Below are 15,593 nucleotides of genomic sequence, written 5' to 3'. Positions count from 1 at the left end.
ATTTATAGGTTTTAATTAGTTAACCCAGAAACTTGTGGTGGTTTATACTTTATAATCCATAGGTGGAAGACTTTCAATCTCAAACAGTGGACCTTCACGACCTGATCCTTGGACATGGTTATTTGAACACATTTCTGTTCAGTTCATTATATCCATACACATTGTACTGACACAAATTAAAAAGATGGAGCATAAGAGTTATACACTCATGACCCAATCCTGAATGTGCAGTACTTCTTACATTTCCGTGATCTGTGTTTGTTAAAAATGGTTTAAGAGTCCGTTGCACGGGTATGCGGGCCGAGACACACCGGGACACTCGGAGATCTGACATTTTCAAAATAAATATGGAGGTCCGACTTCGGTACGGCTTCCATTTTGCAGTACCAGTAAATACGCTTTTAAGAGTATGGCAAGGTAAGCTCTTCCTCACAGTATTTAAAGGTCATATAGGATTCTTTGTTGCCAAAAGGATTTCTTTATGATATGCTCCTTTCTCAGGGAAAATTCATTCCGACTTAACATTGTCCCTATATCGCCCGATAAGTGCTTTTTCTTTTTCTCTTCACATATGTCAAATTGGTTTTTCATTTATAGTCGGAAAATTAAGATTACAGGACTTCATATTCAATTGTGGTGGACTATCAAGTAGCATTTGTTTTGTGACGAACTCGGGATTCGACCGTATGTCCTCCATCTTTAGCAGGTAATATGTTTATTACTTTTATTCTAACCCTTTTTCCTTGAGCTCGGTCTGACATCATGATGTTACTCAGGGTACAGAAGCTGAAAGGGCAATTCGGAAATCTCTATGTGATTATCACGCTCCCGACCACAGAGCAAAATGATTCCTTTGTTCGTAATTATTTCAAGTGAGTTGCCAATCACCTGTGATCAAACTGGTTTTTACATGACAAAATTCTGTTTTTGAGGACCTTGGATATGTTGGTTTCGTAAGGTATGACATGGAGATTGGCAGGCCAATATTTGTTCCAGTCCAAGACTTAGAGATGGGATTTGAAAAGATTGTAAAGATAGCACATGCTCGTGGTGGTAACTATATAATTTGGAGGCTCTTAAATGAATCTTTATTACTAATTCTTCACCTAAAAATTACCAAATGAAAACTTGTACCGCAGTTTGTAAGCGGCAGGATGCTCTCTCTAAATTGAAGGTTGAGGTCAGTGGGTTAACCAAATTTTTCGTTTTTCTTACTGTATAAGGAGTATCTGAAAAATGTGATATGTTGTTTCAAAAGAGGGAGCAATCGATGAGAGGATGGATGCATTTCTCGAGTGGTCACTTCCATACCTGGGATTGACAACCATGATGCTAATGCGGTAATTTTGTTCTGCCATTATGGTTTACTGCTGAACTGAATAACAGTTTGACTGTACATGCATGTTTAAAAGGCAAATGCATCTATGAGAGGAATGAATTTCTTATCTTTCATAGCTGACCTGTACCGCTATAGGGGACTCACTTATGAGTTATCCCCGATGAAGAAGTCATCCTTAGAATACTACGGCAAGTAACTCATCTCTTACTTCCCATTGGACCGTCTGTGTAGATATAGCCGTCATTCAGCTATGTTGGTGTTTCTATTTGTCTGCGTTTTACCATAGGTGTATTTATGCGAGGTAGGACAGATGGTAAGCGATAAGTTATAGAATAATATGCTTGAGTGATACTTCGAAGCAAGCTATTTCGCACTAACCGTTAGTGTCCCATCGGGTAAGAACCATATTGACCCTCACCTTAAATACAATCCTGATTTATTTTCAATGTGATGGCATGAGTTGTCTATTTGAAGAGAGTTCATGTATAAACTCATACCCTTGTGTATCTAATTAATTGGGTCCTAATAGCTCAGCATGTACTCCAAGAAAATATTGGACATGTATTGAATCTTTAGTTTTTGCTATAATAATAAAATGATCTTACTTCCGAAATGTAGTGACTTCGATATATCCAAGGTCTCAGTTTTGGTTATCTTTACTAACCGGATTGGGACATTTCAGCCTTTGTATTGCATGCAAAACAAAAACTGTTGGATGATAGGTCTTTTGAATATTCAATTTCCATATATAGACATTATGTGTAACCTGCATATATTCCATGGAATATTAGGTGGATGAATGGTCAAATTTTAAGAGCTCTACCTTCGAGCAGTTAGTCAAGCTTTTGGGTGAACAATGGAAGGTTCTTTGGTATCCTCGTAGAATCGGAAGGAACATTTGTACAGGTTGGATTATGGATTCATTTTTTTTTACCTTAAAACTGATTTTTCATTATTACTTGCTATTCAAAGTGTTAATGCTTTTTTATTAACCCCTTAAACAGGAAGCTGCTAAACTGCTAAAGGATGGTATTGATTTGGTTACAGATTCAGATAAAGTTTTATCAAAATTGCTCTTGTATCCCTTGCATTCTACTTTGGCTAGGTACCTTATCTTTTCTCCTATGCGTACTGTTTATTTTTATGCTGTTGTCGAAGACAACGTAAATAGTGTTGAATTTTGAGGCCAAGGTCGTCTTAGAAATCTGCTTCTTAGTTGACTTGTTCATTTAGTATAGTACTTATTATTTTGTGAATGCATATTAGAAATAGAAAAATGTTGTTAGGAGGCTCAAGGTGTCTTTAGTAATGGGGTATTTGCAGTATTGAAGGTAAACCTGTTTTAGAAGATAAGCTTTCGGAAGTCGCTGCCCATCTGTTATCAGCATACGACAATGGAGAGCTCACTGTTGCACTTGAAGAAGGTCACACCGGTTGGCAGAAATGGGTTAAGAGCTTTGGCAAATCAATGAAGCGCAAGGTTGGTTTTTAGTAGATGAACTACCAGAGCTTTCTTTTCTCCTTACCACCCTTTCAGAACATGGTTTTGTTTTTGTGCAAAATACTTCAACCCAGGAATATTACTTGTGCAAGAATTGTACTGATATTGAAAGGCGGTGAAGGAAAAAAACATTACTTGTGCAAACATTGCAGGCGGTGAATGTCAATGTCAACCTTAATAATTATTTTGTAGCATAGTTGAAAGGAGTGGGTATAGAGTTTATCCTGTAATGGGGAAGTAACTTGAATGTCAATGATGTTCCCGCCAAGCTCTTGCCTCTTCCGTTGACTGTGCTTCACCTCTTCAGTTGTTGTATACAGTTGTTTGTTATGTGGGTAAAGTGATTGTCCAGTTGTAAAGCGTCAGCTAAAGCAATAGGTTCAAACATCATGTGAGTCCAGGGATGAATTGTCTCCACATCCAGGGTGCACTATCAGTTCCATCTCTGCAAGCATCTATGAACTCCTTCGCATCTCCTTCAGAGATTGTATACTTCCAAAGTTTACTGCTATTTTGTAGCCAACAATTCTGCCTCTGCGGAGGTACAGGACTTCATCTGCGGAGGCAGTATCTTTGGCCCTTATTTCAGCTGGTTCCACACGAAGAGTTGTCCATTTTTAAGAGAAAGCCTTCTGCCAATGCTCAGAAAGTTTAGAATAGATTCATGAGAACTTAGAATTTTTTAAAACTTCTAGAACCGACTGGTCACCAGAGAAACTAATGTTCTTAAGATGCAGATACTTGAGGCTTGCAAAACAAACCCGAAGTAGGAACATTTACAAAGAAATCTTTGTGTCCCCTTTTCAAAAAACCGTGGATGCACTCAATTTTCAATATCCTCAACGATTTAAAAGTGAAAAGGCAATGGGGAAATATGTAAGGATGCTTTACGGCGGTTATTGCATCTGAGGCTTGCAAGTAATTTCCGACCTCAATTCTTCTCGGTACTTTTCTAGGAACACCCAAATTAAATAATAATTAACAAAACAACACTAACAGAAGGAGAGGGGGGGGGGGGGGACCTAATAAGTCCACAATGAGCTTGAGAGGTCAATTTCCCCAGTTTTAAAGCCACAAAGCTTAACTTTTCCTCTAAATCCTACTCCATCCTTCTCTAGAAAGGCACCATAATTCTGCGCAAGGATATATGTAAATATAAATATATATACAATTTAACTCAAATATATATATTTGCTACTAACTTTTTCTTCATTATTTGAACTCGGATACAAAATGACTGTTAATAGTAAGGGAAACATCAGTGAACTAATCTCAAAGTACTGTAGTGAAGGAGAAACATGGAAATTCTTGGCGGTAATGCCACATCATAGACCAGTTTTCATGCGTAAACAATGTAATTTAACACTTATCTCCTCGATAGAGTAACAATAACAGTCACGAAAACAAAGACTCCTTCGCAAGACACCAAATTTACTCATGATGCCGTGTCTAGCATCGCATGTTGTCTGCATAATTGAATCGACAAAATTCTATGAGTGACTACTCCACAAAAAAATTTCTATAACTAACATAACAGGCTGTATCCGTAGAAATAAAGCACAATGACGCAACAAAGCTCACATTTCCCTCATGTGTTGCAACAAAACTCGATGCCTATTGTGAGAGTATTTGTTTCATCTGCCAATCTAGCTTTTTGCATTTTTATATAGACCTATGTTGGCATCAGATCACGTGACCCTAGATATCTATATTTGTGACTATTACCTGCAAACACACTGTGTCTGACAATAGAGCCAATTCGTTGTATCCTTGCTACAAATGAAGTGGTTGCGCTACACGAACCCAATGCCCAACTGCACTGCCTTCATACGCATAAGGCATGCTAGTGTGCACAACAGCAGTTACCTAGTGAATGTCAAGAGCATGTAACAAATGACATGCAGGGACACATAACCTATACTAAAGTGAATCCTTTTCAATTTTAAGGTAACCTAAGTTTCTGCAGAAGTAGGTCCTTTTTCATATGTGACTTTCTAAGTTCAACACTAATTATGATTTTTTTATTGTCGGGGAAAATATGACTTACCTCTCCCTTCATAATTTTCTGATTGCATCTCCTGCAAGTAGCATCAGGAGCATGTGAAACCTCGATACCACCTACATTAGCAGCAACAATGGTAATATTTGAGGAAGAGACACCACCCTCTATATACTTCCTTATCATTTCCTGATCTTCCCATCGAAGTGAGTATATGCCTTCAACATCATCAAGTCCGAGATTATAATACAGACAATGCAAAGTCAATTACATAAAGGACAATCAAAGATGAAATCCCATTTATTCATTTTATTTTTAAATAGAGATTCCTACTTAATTGGAAATCATCAGAAATTATACTTACGATTTGATCCGGTTTGTCTTTGTCCTCAATATGCAAGTAGCATGATTCCACATCAGCATCAAAATAGAGATATAACTCAATGTTTTTTTTACAGAACTCATGATTTAACACGTCGAATGCATGTCCCTTGAAAGAATAAAGACCAGTGCTATGAAAATGATGTGATCATTAAGAAAACATGACGAATCAACCTCGATACCACCTACATTAGCAGCAACAATGGTAATATTTGAGGAAGAGACACCACCCTCTATATACTTCCTTGTCATTTCCTGATCTTCCCATCGAAGTGAGTATATGCCTTCAACATCATCAAGTCTGAGATTATAATATAGGGCAATGCAAAGTCAATTACATAAAGGACAATCAGCATGAAATCCCATTTATTCATTTTATTTTTAAATAGAGATTCCTACTTAATTGGAAATCACTGTAAATTATACTTACGATTTGATCTGGTTTGCTGTCCTCAATATGCAAGTAGTATGATTCCACATCAGCATCAAAATAGAGATATAACTCAATGTTTTTTTTTACAGAACTCATGATTTAACACGTCGAATGCATGTCCCTTGAAAAGAATAAAGACCAGTCTTTGTGAAAATGATGTGATCATTAAGAAAACATGACGAATCAATCTTTAATGAAAAATATAAAATAGAAAAATGGTCGGAGTTGAAGGAAAAAGTTTACTACATGCACCGCCCATCAAACTTTGAGGATCAAGCATTTTACCAAAACGTAGTAACTCTTTAGTAATGCAAAATTCTAACCTGCTAAATGAAGGAGAAACAATGTACTCAAACCAAGTTGAAGAGTACCAATTCATAGAATAAATAAATAAAAAAAAAAAAAAAAAAGTTTCAAGTTTCAAACAATTGGCAAACACAATAACTTCTTCACATATAGTGCCTGGACATCACAAAGAAATAAAAATAATCTATTGAAAAAAGTGCTTATTCTTATAATAAGATTAGTTCTTGCTGCGAAGCTACAATCAGAGGATAGATCATTTAGTGATGTTGATGATGATGTTGCTTCAGAAAGTAGCAGTGGTATGAGTGCTTACACCACAGGGTATGTCTCTTTATCCGCATAATGTCCTCTCTGTGTTACCAACGCCTTTTTAGCTACTATTTCGTCTAGCATCCGTTTCTCATGATTTTTCAGGCGTGTAGCTTTGTAGTGCTTATTCGTGTTGATTATTCCTTTAAATGTGTCTATAAGTAAAAGGGTACTTAAAAAGCATAAAGTCATAGATACGTCTCGTTCATCAATCAACGTAAGATCCAAGCTTATACGATGGTTGCCTTCATTTTGATCTCTTAACTGAAAAAAGATACAAAAATATCAATCAACTCTACGATATCTAATACAAAGAAGAAGAGTCGCTATAAAAGAAACAATACAGTGTTGTTAAACAACAGTACTAATCGGGAATAATTAATTGCACATAGTGATGGTAATGAATTCAAATGTAAACATATAGTATGAATCTAATTTACCTATTGCTGGCCTTCAAAACCATATGAATCACGATTTGAAAGGACCATTCTCGCTAGAATATTGCTTGGCATTTTGTCAAACAGCATATGGTATAGAGAAAGTGTGGAAGAAGGAGAACAGAATGGGATGGAGAGAAGAGAAGAAGAGCCTTCCTAAAGAGGCCATTTTCTCTGTTGTCGGGAAGAAACCGATTCAAGTTTGATGAAGGAATCGCCATTTATATATTTTTTTTATAGAAATAGAGAGTGATGAATCGACTGAAGTGTGGCAACCATTGAGAACAAAGCAGTGAAATGAAAAGTTCGTAAATTTGTTGTTTTTGGATTAAAAAAAAAAACAAAATAAACTTTAGCAAACAATTAAATAGAAGGTTACTAAATTTTGTTATTTAGATAGGTACCTCAGAGAATGCATCGAAAAGCGTAAGGAAGAATGGAATTATTTGGGTGATCCAATCCTCGAATCTTGAACTGCTTTCTATCCCGATTCTTTTTTCTTCTTTGGTGTCGTCGTAGTCATCGTGATCATCTTCTTCACTTAGAAAACTTTTGAAGTTGGGTTGTTTTTAATTTTAGTCGGGTTTTTTTTTTTTTTTTTTTTGGGAACAGTCGTGGGTTTTTTAGGGTGGTTTCGGTTCTAAGTGGGAGACATCTATCGCAGTTTTTTTCTCCATTTTTCTCTCCTCCTGATTTCTCGTGAGTAAAAATGGTACTTAAAATTAGCCTACGTGGACACCCTCAGAGAGCAGGAAAAGGGACTGCTATTATATATATATAAAGATTAATAAGGATACTAATAATAAGGTTAGGTACTAGTATACTACTTAATTCTCTCATATCAATGCATAAGTAAGAGATCAAAGATGACATTGTGATGTTAGTGGCAACAATTGGACCGTGGAATGCTTCGTACATCGTTGCCAAATTTGTGCTTAATCGATTATGGTGACTATAGTCTCGAGCAATTTATTTGGAATTTTTGCTTGGATGGTCTAATCTAAACTTTCGCTTCACATTGCCTGATCTTTTTGTTGCAAGAGATCAAGCAAATCTAAACGCAAATCATTAAACACCCAAAACCACGGGAAAAAAAAAGAAAAAGTCTTGGAGATTGAAACGCCTAGCTACCACATCAAAGATACCACTCTTGATGGACTCTTGTCTCTTGGAAAACAATACTAAAATTGAAATGCTTTGGCATAACGAAAAAAATCATCTTTTACATTTGAGGTGTTGAGTACGGTTGTAGACCCGCACAAATTACAAGTTTCTATTTTAAACGAACTTGTACAGTTGTAGACCCATACTATCTGTGTTCTTCAAGTCGAAAAATCCAAATTCTCTCTAGCATTAGCAAGCATTGAGTCCACTAAACCCCCATTCATTATATTTCTCTGTTTTTTTCATTTGTTTCTCTTTGTATGAGCTCGTTTATAGCATCCAGACTACGGGGGATGGGTCCAACTTGAACCCATACAAAGGACTGCCCCTCTTCTTGATTCTTCATCTTGAGATGGACAATTTGGGCTATTTCTTCAGAATTGTAGTCGCTAAAGACAAAGAACTTGGTCACTGCATTGGTTTACTATAGCCAAAGAAATATGACCGCAATCTTTCCACTATCCATTGCGACATGATCTCCTCCAATGCTTCCAAACCAAAGTCCCCTGAATCCTCATGCTTCGTTTGCATCAACCTATATGCTTCATCCACAAAAAGAATTCCTCCCTTGGCTGCTTTTATCATCATTCATAAAGTGTTGTTCCAAGAATAGCTCTCAATATATATTACCAAGGAATAATGGACCTAAGTAACATCTAAACACAGTTGGCATACCTTCACCCAAGACGGACATCGGCTTCACCTCACAAAACCAAAATGCGACCAATCATACCCATGGTCGGGCAAGTAGTTTCCTTGAGCTGGTCATCATCGGTGACGACACTCGCCTAAGAAATCTACATAGAAGCTCTTATCTTTGAAAGCTATCTTCATATTTGGGCCAAGTGTATCCGCTTAGGTCGCCCCATCAACACAATGCAAAGCCTTTTGTAACACTTTCATCCCTGCGCAAGCATTGGGTATATCAGGATTCAATTAAACAAGCGTGCAAAGCACTTAAACAACAAGTCTACCAAGCATACAAATATTCTGTTTCACCGATCACATAAAAAGTCTACCAAGCATACAAATATTTTGTTTCATCGATCACATAAAAAGTTTACCAAGCATACAAACTTCAACAAAACTACCAAAAGTGATAACTTAAAAAGACATGTAGTAACTGACACCATATATGTTGAACTCAAGTGTAAGAGATATGTAAGATAGTACCATGGGCTGATAGTAATCAAATACCTCAATGATCACTTAATCAATCGGTTTTCCATGAAGAAAACATAATTGAAACAGAGAAATGAAATGATACCTGCCTTGGAGTTGTAGATAGACAAAGCTTTCCTCGAGAGTTGTAGATCTAGATTTTAAATCAAGAAAGAGAGAAAGGGAGAAAGAGAGAAAGAGAGAAATTGAGATCTAGAGTCACCTGATTTTGGAGTGGTGGAGCCGACCGATTTTGGAGAGAGTCGTGGTTGAGTGGAGGCGGAGACGGAGAAGAGAGAAGAGACAAATGGAGAAGGAGGAGTTCTGAGAGCCACATTCTCGATCTAAATTTTGAAAGTTTCGTTTTTGTTTCGGTAAAAAAAATTCTGAAATTTACAAAATTTCGGATTGCTAATTGAGAATTGATTGTATCCGTAGGATTAAAATAGATAGAGAGATGGGATTGGTCATTGTCTAGAATGTGGCTCACAATACTGTGCCTCTATCCCTCCCCATATATATATATATATATATATATATATATATATATATATATATATATATATCAATTATTTAGCTAGAATATAATTGATTAAACTCAAACTATTTTTTTTTTCTTTTACAGATGGAGCAAGCAAAGAAGTTGTATGTCACCAGGTCTTCAGATAATAAACCCTTCAAATTTGATCATGCGTGGTTTATTTTGAAAGACTACGAAAAATGGGCGCGCCATTCAATTCCAACTACACCTGGTTTCTCTCAAACTAATTTTCATAACGGGTCTCCAGCTCCATTAAACGAACAAGATGGCATGGGGGGAACACCTGATTCTGAAATGCAAAGACCTGGTTCATCAAAAAGACCGGATTGTGGAAGAGACAAATCAAAACAAAAAAAAAAAGTTGATAGTCAAAATGAAACTTCTCTCAAAGAATTAACGCGACAATCTCAACGGGCGATGAAGGCCATTGAGGCAAACTGACGTGGGAAAAAAATTCTATGAAAGTGAAGCGTTTAATCCTTCAAGGATTAAACTTGCAGAAAAAAAAAAAAAAAAAGAATTCCGTGAGACATTGGCATGGGAAAAGGAGATCATGAGCACAAATACATCGACTATGACACCTCAAGGAAAAGAATGGTACAAAAACGCAAAGAAACAAATTTTGAAAGATCAAACTCTTCGCAATTCACGGACTCCTTCAAGAAATTTGCACTTTGAAGAATACGGAGAAAGCGATTGATTAATTTGATTAAGAATTTTAAATGTTTCAGATGCGTATTTGATGTATTTTAATGTATTTCCTTTTAATTTGTTGTTTTTTTTATTTTCAATAAATGTTTTATTTAAATAATTAATTAAGTTGTTGGAATAAATTTAATCTTAAAATTGAAATTATAACAAAGAGATACAAATAAATCAAAAAAATTTTAAAGGGTAGGATAGAATGGTAATTGCACAAATTAAGTTATTAAAAAAACAAAAAAAAAAGAATCAATTCTAACCGCCATTGTGAGTGGCGGGTGGAAAATCATAATTGAATTCTGTACGCCATTGTGAGTGGCGTGTAACTTATTATTTGAATTATTTCACATTCCTACCCGCCACTGGCTACGGCGTGCAACACTAATTTTGATTTTTTTGATTGCCCACCATTGGCAATGGCGTACAGAGCATACGCTATAACGTTAAAATTGACTCCAAAAATAGAGAAATTTATGAAGATAGCGTTTGCGGTATAACGTTTTAACGTACCATTGGATCACATTTTACGTTAAATTTGATGTTTTGCAGTACCATTGGACTTAGCCTTAATCAGCTGATTAAATGGAAGGTATTTATATATCTAAATGCACATCTCTTAGTACTCCTATATCAACTGCCCACTGTAATTAACTGAATTTCACTTTTTGGCATTTGTTCGAATGATCTCTACTGTAGTATGAAATATGATGATGTATCTACCAACAAGGGCGGAGCCAAGGGTGGGCAGCCGCACACCTTGAACTTTCCAAAAAAAAAACTATTTATGTGCATTGGTTTTCCTTTTCCAAAGATGTAAAACTTTGCTATGGTGCTATCCAAATGTATTACACCAAGAGTGTGCTGTTTTTCTATCTCACTTGATTTAATCAAGATTTACTAATTGGGCTGGATTTTCACTAACTTGAGAGCACCTTATCAAAACTCCCAATTAGAAAGGAAAAGAAAATCTCGCTTCTTCTTTGTTAGTTTTTTTTTCCCGCAAAAGTCCCTACTCAAAAACTTGCGCCTGTCAAGTGTGGCTTGTGTCATTGATTCATTGAAAAGCTCTAATCTCTCGTAAGTTCTCTATACAACTGTTGAGAAAGTATTTTCAGCTTTGGCATATTGTAAAGAATTGACTTTGGAATCGTATAGAAGATGAGTGGGTGAAAATGGATACTCGTGGACACTTATAACCGACTAGCAAAGTCGGTAAAACCTTTGGGTGATAATACCAGAGGTCTGGGGGTCGAACCCCGCCAGCATCAAAGAGTTACTGATCTCATTTAAAACAGGCTTGCCAATCAAAAAAAAAAAAAAAAAAAAAAAAAAAAAATCGATCTTTTCGAAAACTTTCTTTTTTGGATAATTAATGTACACATGTTTGTGATCAAGTAGAAATGCTTCATCTCGGGTTCCTTAAATTGGGTTAACATCTTGGGTTCCTTAAATTGGGTTAACCTTGAAGACCTTAAATTATGGTGGCTGGGCTCAGTGAAACACATCGGATGCGAGTTTTATGGACTGGGAAGTAATGATGGTACTTCTACTGGTGGTGAAGATTCAAGATACAATGGGTAGTAGTGTTCCCGGGTTACATACCTCAGCTTATATATGAGAGAGTTGGAGGAGTGGCATCCGCCGTTCAAGAGGCGTGGAGATTTTTCCAAAGCTTTGCACATTGACTGTGTATAATTTGATGAAATTGCAAATGTTACCACCAGGTCTCGGAAAGTTAAAAACTCTAGAAGAACTTACTCTATTTGGTATGGAATTTCGGGGTTTCCAAATTGATGATAATGTTACTCTTAGCCAAGAAGTTGCGGTGTTCCCAAAGCATTGAAGAGCCTTACATTGTCTAACTTGCCGGAGTGGGAGGAACAGGGGGATGAAATAAAGCTTCCAATAAGAAGAGATGTAGAAGGTGGAGAAGGTTTCATCATGCCCTGTCTTTGCGAATTGGAGATCTCTTGGTGCTCTAAGTTGAAGGTGGTGCCGCACTACTTGTTTTCTCCCGCACTCAGAAGTCTAAAGATAGATGATTGTCCATTAACCGACGGGAGGCAACCTTGCCTTCCTCCCCTCCTTGAAAAGCTGGAATTATGGGACAATACAGGTTTTCTTTCAAAGTCTATATTGCCACGCTAATCAGTGGAATTGGTTCCCCCGATCACAACGAAAATGACTACCCAAATCTTCACTCTTTCTCCATTTTCTCTCAAGAGTCGCCACTTCCCCAAGGCTTCAACCAACTCACTACAATTCAATCATTGGAATTTCGGTATTGTAAATTCCTTGACTTCAAGCCAGAGGATTTGAAGCATCTCCCCATGCTTCAAGGACTGAAATTATTAATTGCCCAATTCGAAGAACGCTGCGAGAAAAGAGAAAGCCGGACCACCAATTCCCACATTCCAAAGATCAAACTTAATTGGGACGACTTCATCCCGGAATAACCGATTGATCAAGAATCCAGTTGACTTGTTCACCGCAAAGAAGAATCATGCATCACCCCAACCCCAACAGGTAATTGATTTTATGATTTTCAAAATCCCTCATTTCTCCAAACACCAACCAACCCAATCCTCAAATCTCTCACTACTTCAAAAAAAAATTAATGACATGAGATTAGTGCACAAATGTTTGTTTTAGATAAGATATGAATGGTTTGTTTTTGGGAAAATAAGATTTGTTCAGTATTTTATCTACATTTCTGTTTATTCTTGGCCGTTTAGTTTTTGGAAAATAAGATTAAGAGAAAGAAATGATTTGTTGAGGATTTGTTTTTGGAATTTGTATCAATAAAGTTTTGCATTTTATCTGTAGCTACTTCCTCAGGAAAATGTGCAAACCTGTGAGTTTAAGTTCTTCTTTCTCATTAGGTTACATTGCTCATCCTCGTTGCTTTTTTGAGTCAGGCAAGACACTCAAGACAGTGTCCTTGTTAAGATCAAGTCTGCAGAGGAGAAAACTGTAGGAGGTATTTTGCTTCCTTCCACAGCCCGATCAAAACCAAAAGGAGGTGAGGTCGTTGCTGTTGGGGAGGGTAAGACTCTTGGGAAGAACAAGCTGGAAATTACTGTCAAGCTGATTTCATAGCCCTTTCCAATGCTCTAAACTGTTTGTTTGTGTATTGTTGTTAATATTGTTTTTTCCCTTGTTGTCTAGACTGGAGCGCAAATTGTGTACTCAAAATATGCTGGGACAGAACTCGAGTTTTATGGATCAACTCATCTTTTATTGAAGGAAGATGACATTGTGGGTATTCTTGAGACTGATGAAGTCAAATAAGACTGCTGGTGGCTTTTCGAAAACTTTCTTTTTTGGATAATTAATGTACACATGTTTGGAATTTTTTATTTTTGGTGTTAAGAATTTTGAGTCGCTTTTTTAATGAATTGCATGTTAATTTGCCCACCCTGAACTAAAATCCTGGCTCTCCGCCACTGTCTACCAGCATCTAAACATGTATGCTGATGATCCCAACATGAAAATGAATGTTCCTCTTATTGATTTACGATCACGACTATTTTTGGCTAAAAGCCTAAAAATTAAACTCTCTGACCAGTCCAAACCATAGTAATTGAATCGTCCAACTAGGGGTGCCACCCTTGGTTCAAATTCACTCTTGCTGAATTTTTTAAATTAAGCGCTCTTGCACTTAAGATCATGCTCTCACACTAAGTCAGGCTTAGTGGGACCCCTTTGTTGTTCATATTCAACTTCTTGCCCAAGTGTAGTATCCTAACGCTATCACTATTCCTGGCTCATCTCTATACCGAACAGTGTATTTCTAATCTCTCTATTCTAAGATTTTAGAGCCAGCTCCCTACGTTTATTTAAATTACATCTCTCCTATTTATTAATTACAATTGGCTCTCTAATCTCTATTAAAATTGAACCACCTCTTTCTTCAATAATTTTAGGATAGTCTTTTTTAATTTAAAAGCTAAAATTTATGTATAGGAATTGTATATCTTTCCCATTTTTAGAAAATTGTTTCTCTTTTCTTAGTGAGAAAAACAATTTGGCGAACTGATGCATAGCACAGGACACATGCTAGTTCTGGACTAGTGCTCGAAACCCATTCGTGGAAATAACAGTCGTGGGTTTTCCAAGTACCGTTTGGGATGTTTTGACATTATCCCAATTTTTTTTTATTTGACGAAAACTAGTGTTTTACTATCCTATTGTCCAACAACTTTACATGTAGCCCACAACTTGCCCTCTGTCAACTGTCATGGAATTTCGTTCAGAAATCAGAACAGAATGAACTTTTCCAAGATAATCCTACCCTTAGTTGTTTGCTACTGGAAATACCTGTATCACTTCGACTGTGAAGTTAATCGTTGCACTTGATGTTTGAAAAAAATAAAAAAATAAGGAACACGTTCCCTATAGCTTTTCAGTTTGCAATACCTTTTGACAAGGCTAGAGATTTTCAAATGAACCGATTTTTTGGTGTGGCATATTCCACCAGGTTGGGGTTGTTTATTTGGATGGCTAGCTATCCTGCTCTTATGTTAACACGCACCTTTTATGGTTATTAAGGTCTTTGAGCTGATGGTTCTTGTAGAATAAAAGCCGTAACAAATTTGTGAACATTATCAATTATTATCTATAAAACTTCTACCTTTTACTCTATCTTTATCTTCTCATGAATTTAAGAAACCTCCGTTTGGATTCAAGATTTAGTTATTTATTTAATTTTTTCCTGCTTCACTCTGGCAAAATGTAACCCGGACGCGTTGGTAGAGTAAGCATTGAGATAGCCATAGGTGCATTACATGAACAAAGCAAACCCTTGGGTGAGGGGTCTAGATAAGAAGTTAACAAAACCTTCAGGCAAATGAGTTTTACTTTCCTTTCCAAGTCTCATGTGCTTGCTAATACGCCATTACACTTCCACTGTCCCACATATGACTTTGTGTGTATTAGGTGCCACTTGAAGTTTTTGATAATCTGTCAAAAAAATGATTAAGCGTGTTTCTATGAATTGTACTGACATTAGTTTTTGGTTGTCGTAGAATAAGCTGAGAGTCTATCTTGCACCTTTTCTACCTGGCATGTGCTATACATCTTTTGGTCGTCATTTCACAAGGTGGACAAGCTCAAGGATGTACGTGACGTATCTAAGTGTTTAATGTTTTTGTTTCTTATTTATTTAATTTTATTAATTTATTTTTCTGTTGGCATATTGAAAGTTTTAAAGCCATTGTTTTGCATGTTCTTATGTTACCCAAGACTAATTTGTTTCATATCTTTGAATGTTTCACTAGTAATGACACTGGCTCATTGCTTTAAGGCTATGAAGAAAAAG

The 15,593-nt window shown here is 36.5% G+C and overlaps 1 protein-coding gene, 3 long non-coding RNA genes and 1 pseudogene across 12 annotated transcripts in view; 2 read left to right on the top strand and 3 right to left on the bottom strand.

Annotated features, from left to right (window-relative positions):
• The window catches only part of LOC147512444 (uncharacterized), a 29,919-nt gene extending 16,782 nt beyond the window's left edge, over positions 1–13,137 (bottom strand). Inside the window, exon 1 of the long non-coding RNA XR_015214952.1 lies at positions 10,839–13,137. This is a non-coding gene — a long non-coding RNA (uncharacterized LOC147512444). The remainder of the gene's footprint in view (positions 1–10,838) is intronic.
• LOC147512441 (putative disease resistance protein RGA1) overlaps positions 1–15,593 on the top strand; it is a 48,461-nt gene that overhangs the window by 23,118 nt on the left and 9,750 nt on the right. Inside the window, exons 2-3 of one of the 8 annotated variants that reach the window (XM_086595440.1) lie at positions 13,229–13,319; positions 13,442–13,538. The exons of 5 other annotated variants lie outside the window; for them this stretch is intronic. The gene's annotated coding sequence lies outside the window, so the exon portion shown is untranslated. Of the gene's footprint in view, positions 1–13,228; positions 13,539–15,593 lie in introns of those variants that run through there. 2 more of the 8 variants (XM_086595439.1, XM_086595438.1) reach the window with 2 other exon arrangements.
• Positions 482–2,831, top strand: LOC147512447 (protein PARTING DANCERS-like; annotated as a pseudogene).
• LOC147512446 (uncharacterized) lies at positions 2,926–5,068 on the bottom strand. Of its 2 annotated transcripts, none has more exons than XR_015214950.1 (4): positions 4,888–5,068; positions 4,566–4,706; positions 3,863–3,973; positions 2,926–3,472 (listed from the first exon to the last, which is right to left on the bottom strand). It is a non-coding gene; the product is annotated as an uncharacterized LOC147512446 (long non-coding RNA). The 2 variants fall into 2 exon arrangements; XR_015214949.1 differs by having other exon boundaries at positions 2,927–3,472; positions 4,566–4,663.
• Positions 5,224–5,782, bottom strand: LOC147512445 (uncharacterized). Its single transcript, XR_015214951.1, has 3 exons — positions 5,651–5,782; positions 5,410–5,521; positions 5,224–5,329 (listed from the first exon to the last, which is right to left on the bottom strand). It is a non-coding gene; the product is annotated as an uncharacterized LOC147512445 (long non-coding RNA).

The sequence above is a fragment of the Coptis chinensis genome, chromosome 3 (genome assembly GCF_015680905.1).
Source record: "Coptis chinensis isolate HL-2020 chromosome 3, ASM1568090v1, whole genome shotgun sequence".
NCBI lineage: Eukaryota > Viridiplantae > Streptophyta > Magnoliopsida > Ranunculales > Ranunculaceae > Coptis > Coptis chinensis.
Note: the sequence above shows the minus strand (reverse complement) of the source record. Positions and strands in the feature narration are given on the sequence as shown.